The sequence below is a fragment of the Chlorocebus sabaeus genome, chromosome 1 (assembly GCF_047675955.1).
Source record: "Chlorocebus sabaeus isolate Y175 chromosome 1, mChlSab1.0.hap1, whole genome shotgun sequence".
Classification (NCBI taxonomy): Eukaryota; Metazoa; Chordata; class Mammalia; order Primates; family Cercopithecidae; genus Chlorocebus; species Chlorocebus sabaeus.
The window spans coordinates 126224976-126231950 of NC_132904.1; the positions used below are offsets into that span (position 1 = coordinate 126224976).

A 6975-nucleotide genomic window follows, 5' to 3' on the forward strand; every position below is an offset into this window, starting at 1 on the left:
GCTTTCGCATTCAGCCTGTAAAAGCCTCTGCACACACTGCTAGGGTAGAGCTTGCTGAACCTCTTCCAGTTCTGAGTGTTGCCTGATTCATAAATTGTTCTTTGCTCAGGGAAACTGCTGAATTTAATTTATCTGAAGATTTTCTTTTAGCAGGGAGGAGAAACACTGCTCCTTCCAGCAAGCTGTATGAGGAAAGGACTACTAACAAAATTCTCAAGTAGTATTAACAAGGAGTGTTCAAATATAAAGTACATGTGACTAATTGGTAAGCAGATAGACAAGAATGTATTAGAAGAGAGAAAGGTATGGCTTTATAGAATTTGCTCAACAATAGCATTGAAGCAGGTAAAAGAATCATCCCTGGGGAATGGAGGAGGCGGGGAGCCTGGAGAGGGAGGGATGTGCAGGTTTTTCAGACTTGACTCTGGGGTCAGCCGCAGACTGGTTCCATCATCATCACCAGGGAGCTTAAGAATTTAGCTCAAAGAGTCTGATTTTCTGGGTTGGGTTAGGATCCAGGAATCTGTTTCAAAATGAGTCCCCGCCCCAAATTCCCAGGTGAGGCTGATAAGCATCAGATTTATGAAGTCATTCACTGGAGGTCTGTGACCTACAGCCCCGGGCCCAATTCAGCCTGGAGCTTGTTTTTTGTTTTTTAACTTTATACACTTTTTTTTTTTGTCTTTGTGTGCAGTCTTCATTTCAACTATTTCTTTTTTCTCTTTTTGAGATGGAGTCTTGCTCTGTTGCCAGGCTGGAGTGCAGTGGTGTGATCTCGGCTCACTGCAACCTCCGCCTCCCGGGCTCAAGCGATTCTCCTGCCTCAGCCTCCCGAGTAGCTGGGACTACAGGCGCCCGCCACCACACCCAGCTAATTTTTTAGTAGAGATGGGGTTTCACCATGTTTACCAGGATGGTCTCAAACTCTTGACCTCATGATCTGCCTACCTCAGCCTTCCAAAGTGCTGGGATTACAGGCGTGAGCCACTGCACCTGGCCTCAAATATGTCTTAAAACACCGTAGTTATTCCTTAGGACAAGAGCAAAGATCACCCCCTGCAGAAACTCAGCAACTATATACAGAGCTTTGCAGAACACAGACAGTTGCTAAAGGCTGGCTGCTGGTCAGGGAATGGCATTTTGAGTGGACTCAGGGAACAAAAAGAAACCAGGCTGAGAAAGGGCAAGCACTCAGCTGAATTAAACTTCAGCTTCCATCAGGGCATATCTTGTGATGCTCACAGGCTCTGTTTCTAGAAGGTTTGGGTTCAGCACAAGATTCCATTTGTCTACTTAGCTACACCCCCAGCTGAAGTGCCAAGAGGTCACTGTCACTCATGTTCCTGGCCAGCCAAACTCCTGCAGCAAAGAGTCCCAAATTGAGGATTAAGTTTCTCTGGAAATCAGTCCTATCAGTGGCAAAGCCATAGCTGCCATGGAGCCAATTTCCCACATTGCCCAGAATTTTGGGTGCTACATTTGCTGAGCTGGCAGTGCTCACAGTGACCACTGGAAGCCATAGTAGTGCTTTTAGGCTCTGCCAACTTTGAAAAATGGATACGTAATATTTGCACAAATTTATGGGGTACATGTGATATTTTGATACATGCATTGAATGTGTAATGATCAAATCGGGGTGTTTAAGGTATCTATCACCTTGAATATTTATCATTTCCTTGTTTTGGGAACACTTCATATCCTCTCTTCTAGCTATTTTGAAATACACAATATGTTGTTGCTAACTGTACTCACCTTATTGTGCTATTGAAAACTAGAACTTATTCCTTCTTTATATTTGAGACAGGGTTTCACTCAGTCACCCAGTCTGGAGTGCAGTGATGCAATCATAGCTCACTGCAACCTCAAAGTAAATCCCTAGGTTCAAGGATTCTCCCACCTTAGTCTCCCAAGTCGCCAGGACTGCAGGCATGTGCAGCTGTGTTTTTTTTTTTTTTTTTTTTTTTTTTTTTTTTTCAGTAGAGATAAGGTCTTGCTATGTTGCCCAGGCTAGTCTTGAACTCCTGGGCTCAAATGATCCTCCCGCTTTGGTCTCCAAAAGTGTTGGAGTTAGAGGTGTGAGCCACTGTGCCTGGCCAGAGCTTATTTCTTTTCTCTAACTGTATGTTTGTGTCCATTAACTGTCCAGTCTTTATCCCCCTGTAAGTAGTTTACAGCTAAGACTGTTTTTACATTTTTTGTTTTTTGTTTTTGATGGGATTGCACAGTTTATTTCCAAACACTCAGAGGATAGGGAGTGGCCTGTGGGCTCCATCTGCCTCCCCTGCCTGCATTTGGCTGAATCAAGAACTTCTCTCCCCTCATCCCCAACATCCTAGGCTGTGCCTGATAGAGAAGGCACTCTCACGCCCACCCCGAGGAGAGACCCAGACAGGTGAGGAGCATGGAGGGTGGGGGGACAGAGTTCAGGTATTCACAGTTCCCCCATCTCCACCCCTGGATTACACTGTGCAAAAGCCATGAGGGAGGATCCCACCTCTGGGATTCCTAGTGGTGTTGATAGTCCTTCTCCCACTTAGAACCTTCCAGATGAACTCCCTACTCCTTATCCCTGAAATAACAAACCAAGTCCTAAGCCCTGTAGTCTGGGCAAGGAGGGGCCTTAGCACACCACTCACCCGAGGCCCCCAGGCATGGGGGGAGGCCTTCACCTGTAGTGAAAGGGTTGGGAGCAAGTGTCTATAAGGAGAGAGGAAGGGAGAGAGCTGAGAGGACCTTGGGAGGCAGGCTCGGAGGCTTCTGACACATAAGTTCAGACAGCTCTGGTCCGTTACTCCACGCCCCCCCACACCCCAAGCCCAGAATCCCTGAGTCCAACTGCAAAGGCAGTACGGCCAGAGGAAGGAATGGGGGCAGGGAGAGAGCTGGGCAGGACCTTGGTCTCCCTCTCCCAGTCAGTCCTGATCCTGGGACACATGATGCTTAGGGAGGGCCAGGACCAGGCTCAAGTACCAGCTCTTAGGCTCTGATCTTCCAGAACAGCTGAATCCTGGGGAACATAGGGTAGACCCACCAATCCCCACACCCCAGATGTCCCAGCCTCGGGTAGGATGGTGGGAATGGGCTCTCCCAAGGCTATTATAAAAAGCTAAAACTGTTCAACACTTCCAGGGGAGAAGTGGCTCCCAGTCTCTCGCCCCCACCAAGTTATCAGTCTCTACAGCACCTAGCAGACAGGGCTAAGGAGGTCCCAGAGAGTCAAAGGAGGAGGGCACAACCCCTGGCCCCAGAGAGAGGGCCCACTAGCATCAGGTGATGTTGAGGCACCTCTGCAGCCTGACTGGCCCCCACGCAGGGGCCCTCCGAAGCTGGGGTGCACACTTGCTAAAGCTTCTGTGCTTTTGAAGGGCAACCCCTGCAAGGGAGCAGAGAAGGCAAAGACTTAGCTTAAGTCCAGGCAGGGGTCACAGCTGGGACCCCAAAGGACACCCTTGGGAGTCATGATTTGAAGAATCTTTGTACCACAAACAGGCCCAACAGAACCACCCCCAGAATCACCAGCACGTTCAGGATGGGACCATTGCCCAAGTCCAGGGCTGCCACCCAGCTGCTCCTCTGCACGATCCACCAGTGTTTCAGCATGAAGACCACGAAGCAGGTCACCTGGCCCAGGAAGCCAGTCAAGCCGCGCTGGTAGACATGTAGGACCAGATGGTAGCCGAAGCCCAGGAGAGCCACCACACGGCCCTGGTTGATGCCACTCTCAAACAGGCTGGAGGCGATCTTGGTGAAGTACTCGTAGGCGTTCTCTGCTGTGGGCTGCAGGTGCTGCAGCATGGTCTAGAACTCCGAGTCATAGCGCCGGTTGATGTCATCCCAGATGATGGCGATCTGCCGTCCCACCTGCCCCATGGTGCTGCTAGGTTGGAGGGGCAAGGTGACCATCTCTGGGTCGGCAGGGGCGGCTGGCCCTTCAGCCTCCTGTTCCTGCTGATGGCAGTCAAAAACCTAGTTGCGGAAAACCTTCTCCATGTCCTGGGTTACCTGCTCCTCAGAAGCAGAGGGCAGGGCAAGCTCTCCGCACTCCTGCCTGGGAAACCCTGGGCCTTGCCCTGATGCCATTTTTCAGGTCTCAGTGGAGGACAGTGTCAGCCTCCTGGGATCCTGGCCCAACCCGCATGGGTCAGCAGGGCAGAGATGAAGGTCCCAGGGGGCTGGAGGCTGCTGCTCCCAGGGGCTGGGTGGGAGCCTGGCTTCCAGGAACAGGCGTCAGTGCATTCTTGGCATCTGGTTGTAGCCTTTGCTTGTCCCTGTGCGGCCCGAGGGACCCGCGAGATTCCAGTGATCATCTGTTTTTTTACATTTTTAAAGCATTGTAAACAAAATAAAACAAACAGGAAGCAAAAAAGAATACATGACAAAAATCTAAGAGGCCTGCAGAGCCTAACATATTTATGATGCTACCTGGCCCTTTACAGAAAGTGTTTGACTATCCCTGGCTTAGGTAGGGAAAATTAAATAAATAAATAAATAAATAAATAAATAAATAAATAAATAAATAATAAGTAAGTAAAGATTTTTCAACTGGTGAAGAGGTAATGAGGTCTGCAAATTTTCTACCATAGGTCACTCTCCACACAGGAAAGGGACCCTTTGCTGTGAGTGTGGTTCTTGTTGGAGTGGGACGCACTGTCACTCTTTAAACAATGTACTGTGCCTCAGGTGCTGCAAGGCACTGCTATGCTCACATTGACGCATTAAGGCTCTGGCTAAGGTAGAGATCAAATGGGCTGCCCACTGAAAGGGGTAGTTCAAATTATTTCAACTTCTCTTTTGTTTAGCTAGGGAGGGAGAAAGCAGATTAGGCCCTGGAAGTTCAGGGGGAAAAAAAAATACCAGTTACACAAACATAAGGTGCTTAAGCAGGCACTTGTTGTCCTGAGATGAAAGTAGAACCATACTTTTTGAAATATGGCTTAGTAAATTCTTTCTTAGCTTTCAGTGTACAGACCTGAACAACAGGGAGGTGGGGAGGCATCTGTTTGTGAAAGGATCTGATCCCAGAACTCTCTTGAAAAGGAAGGGCCCAGCTGCCACTAGACTGGTTGCTCAGACTCAAGATAATGGCTGAGGTTGTGGGCCAGGGCTGGTGTTTGGGTCATGCGTGTCCCTACACCTAGTTGTCCTGCCGAGGGATTATGATTTGGGAAGCAACAGTTCAGGGTGGACTGTGACAGAATCTCTGTGACATTGGTGCCCATGTGGTATCCCCCAGCTAACGTCCCCCCAGAAATCCATTCTGGCTGCAGGGGCAGATGTCATCAGAGCAGCATCCTGTGAAACCGGTGAGCCATTTGGTCAAGGGCAGGGTGAATTTGGGTTGAGTAAACCCTGGAGTTCCTGGAAAACACATGGACACAATCACCTTAAGAAAGAGATACTAGGCTTTTTCTGCTAGAATGTCATGGGCTTGAACAGTTTGCTAAAAATCCCAAGGCAATATTTTTACCCTGAGTTTGCATTGCTTGGCCACACATACTCATTCATTCATTCCTGTACAGATACACAGATGGGGGTTTAGAGAAGTGAAGAGGCTTGGCCACATCACACACTGGGTGGAGTGTAGGAATCTAAACTCAGTCTTGTGTGTTTCCAAAGCCTGCCGTCTGTCCACAGTACCCTATTGCCTCTTGTAGAGTCATAGATTATTAGCGAAGTCTCACAAATTATTCACCATTTTTGAGTGAGAAACTGAGACTCAGAGAAATGAAACAACTTGTTTAACTAATTACCAGAATTCCTACAGACCTGCCTCCAGATTGAGGGAGTCTGAGTTGCCATAAGGTTCTAAGAACTTCTTATCAAAGGAACTGAGAATGTCAAATGGAGTGAGTTGAAATCCATGGGGACAAAGAAGCATTGAAGGAAAAGTGAGATTTGCAAAGTGAGCCACATTTTGCTTTTCCTAATGACCTGTTTGTTGATGTCCTCTTTGAAAGGGCTTCCAGGAGGCAGGAAGGTATGAGCTGCTTTTGGCAGTTTAACCCCAGAGATTGCCTATTTATTTATTTAGCGCTTTAGACGTTAACTTGGCTAATATAAAGCAATTCCCCTAAAGTCTGGAGTTCATAGGCATAGACCAGGTATAGGGAAAGTAGTCTTCTCCACTCAACTCATGACCCCAAAAGAGCATGAGTCTAGGTTGATCCCCAGCCACTGGGTACATCTGTAACTTGACTACACTGATTTCTCAAATAGCTTAGCTACAAATGGCAGTGGAAGAGATGCCCAAGAAGGGTCTTGAAATAAATGGAAATCTTTCATTTCCTCTTCTGGTCTCTACCCGACAAGCTGACACTGCCCAAGGGAGGCCCCCAAAGCCCAGTGTTCTCTGCAAATCAGAGTCAGTTTTCAAAGCACTGAAGGTATAGCCCAGGCTTTCTTACATGTGTAGCTTCCTGGTGTATGACATAGAGAACCCCTGTGTAATTCAGTTTCAGAAGATGGTACAGCACGTGCCTGGAGAAGCTGCCAAGTGCTGTTTGACAATGCTTAAGGGCAGGATCTAATAACCTTTCTGGGGTAATTTAGGCGAGGACTTTCCTAGAGGCAGAGGATGAACTGGGTGCCCTCTTTCATCTTTTGGCTTTGAGAGTTCAGAGTTTTGCCTGCAAGAGCAAAGTAGAAGGTGACATGAACTGAATTAGTATGGGCAGCCTGTATACCTGGCGGAAGTCAGGCTGGGATTATTCAGACAGTTAACCCTGTTTCTAGCTTCACCTTTCTACCTTAGTAGATACAAATTTGGTTAAGATATACAGGCAGAGTGGACACTCTTTGCCTTTTATTCTAGCTTGGCCTATCCCTGTAGTTAGAAAAGAGCAGCAGCTTGAGTCTAGTGTATTCATCCACGAAGGGAGGGTTATTTCTTTGCAGGCTTATTGGTGAAATACTCAAAGAAGATTAGAGCCCTCAAGAGGCCTTAAAGAATTTCTTGTTCAATGCCCTTGCTTTCAG

At 47.9% G+C, this 6975-nt stretch overlaps 1 pseudogene; it reads right to left on the minus strand.

The window, feature by feature from the left end:
- Window positions 1-3456: 3456 nt before the first annotated feature.
- LOC103248843 (bcl-2 homologous antagonist/killer pseudogene) lies at window positions 3457-4080 on the minus strand (annotated as a pseudogene).
- Window positions 4081-6975: the final 2895 nt, after the last annotated feature.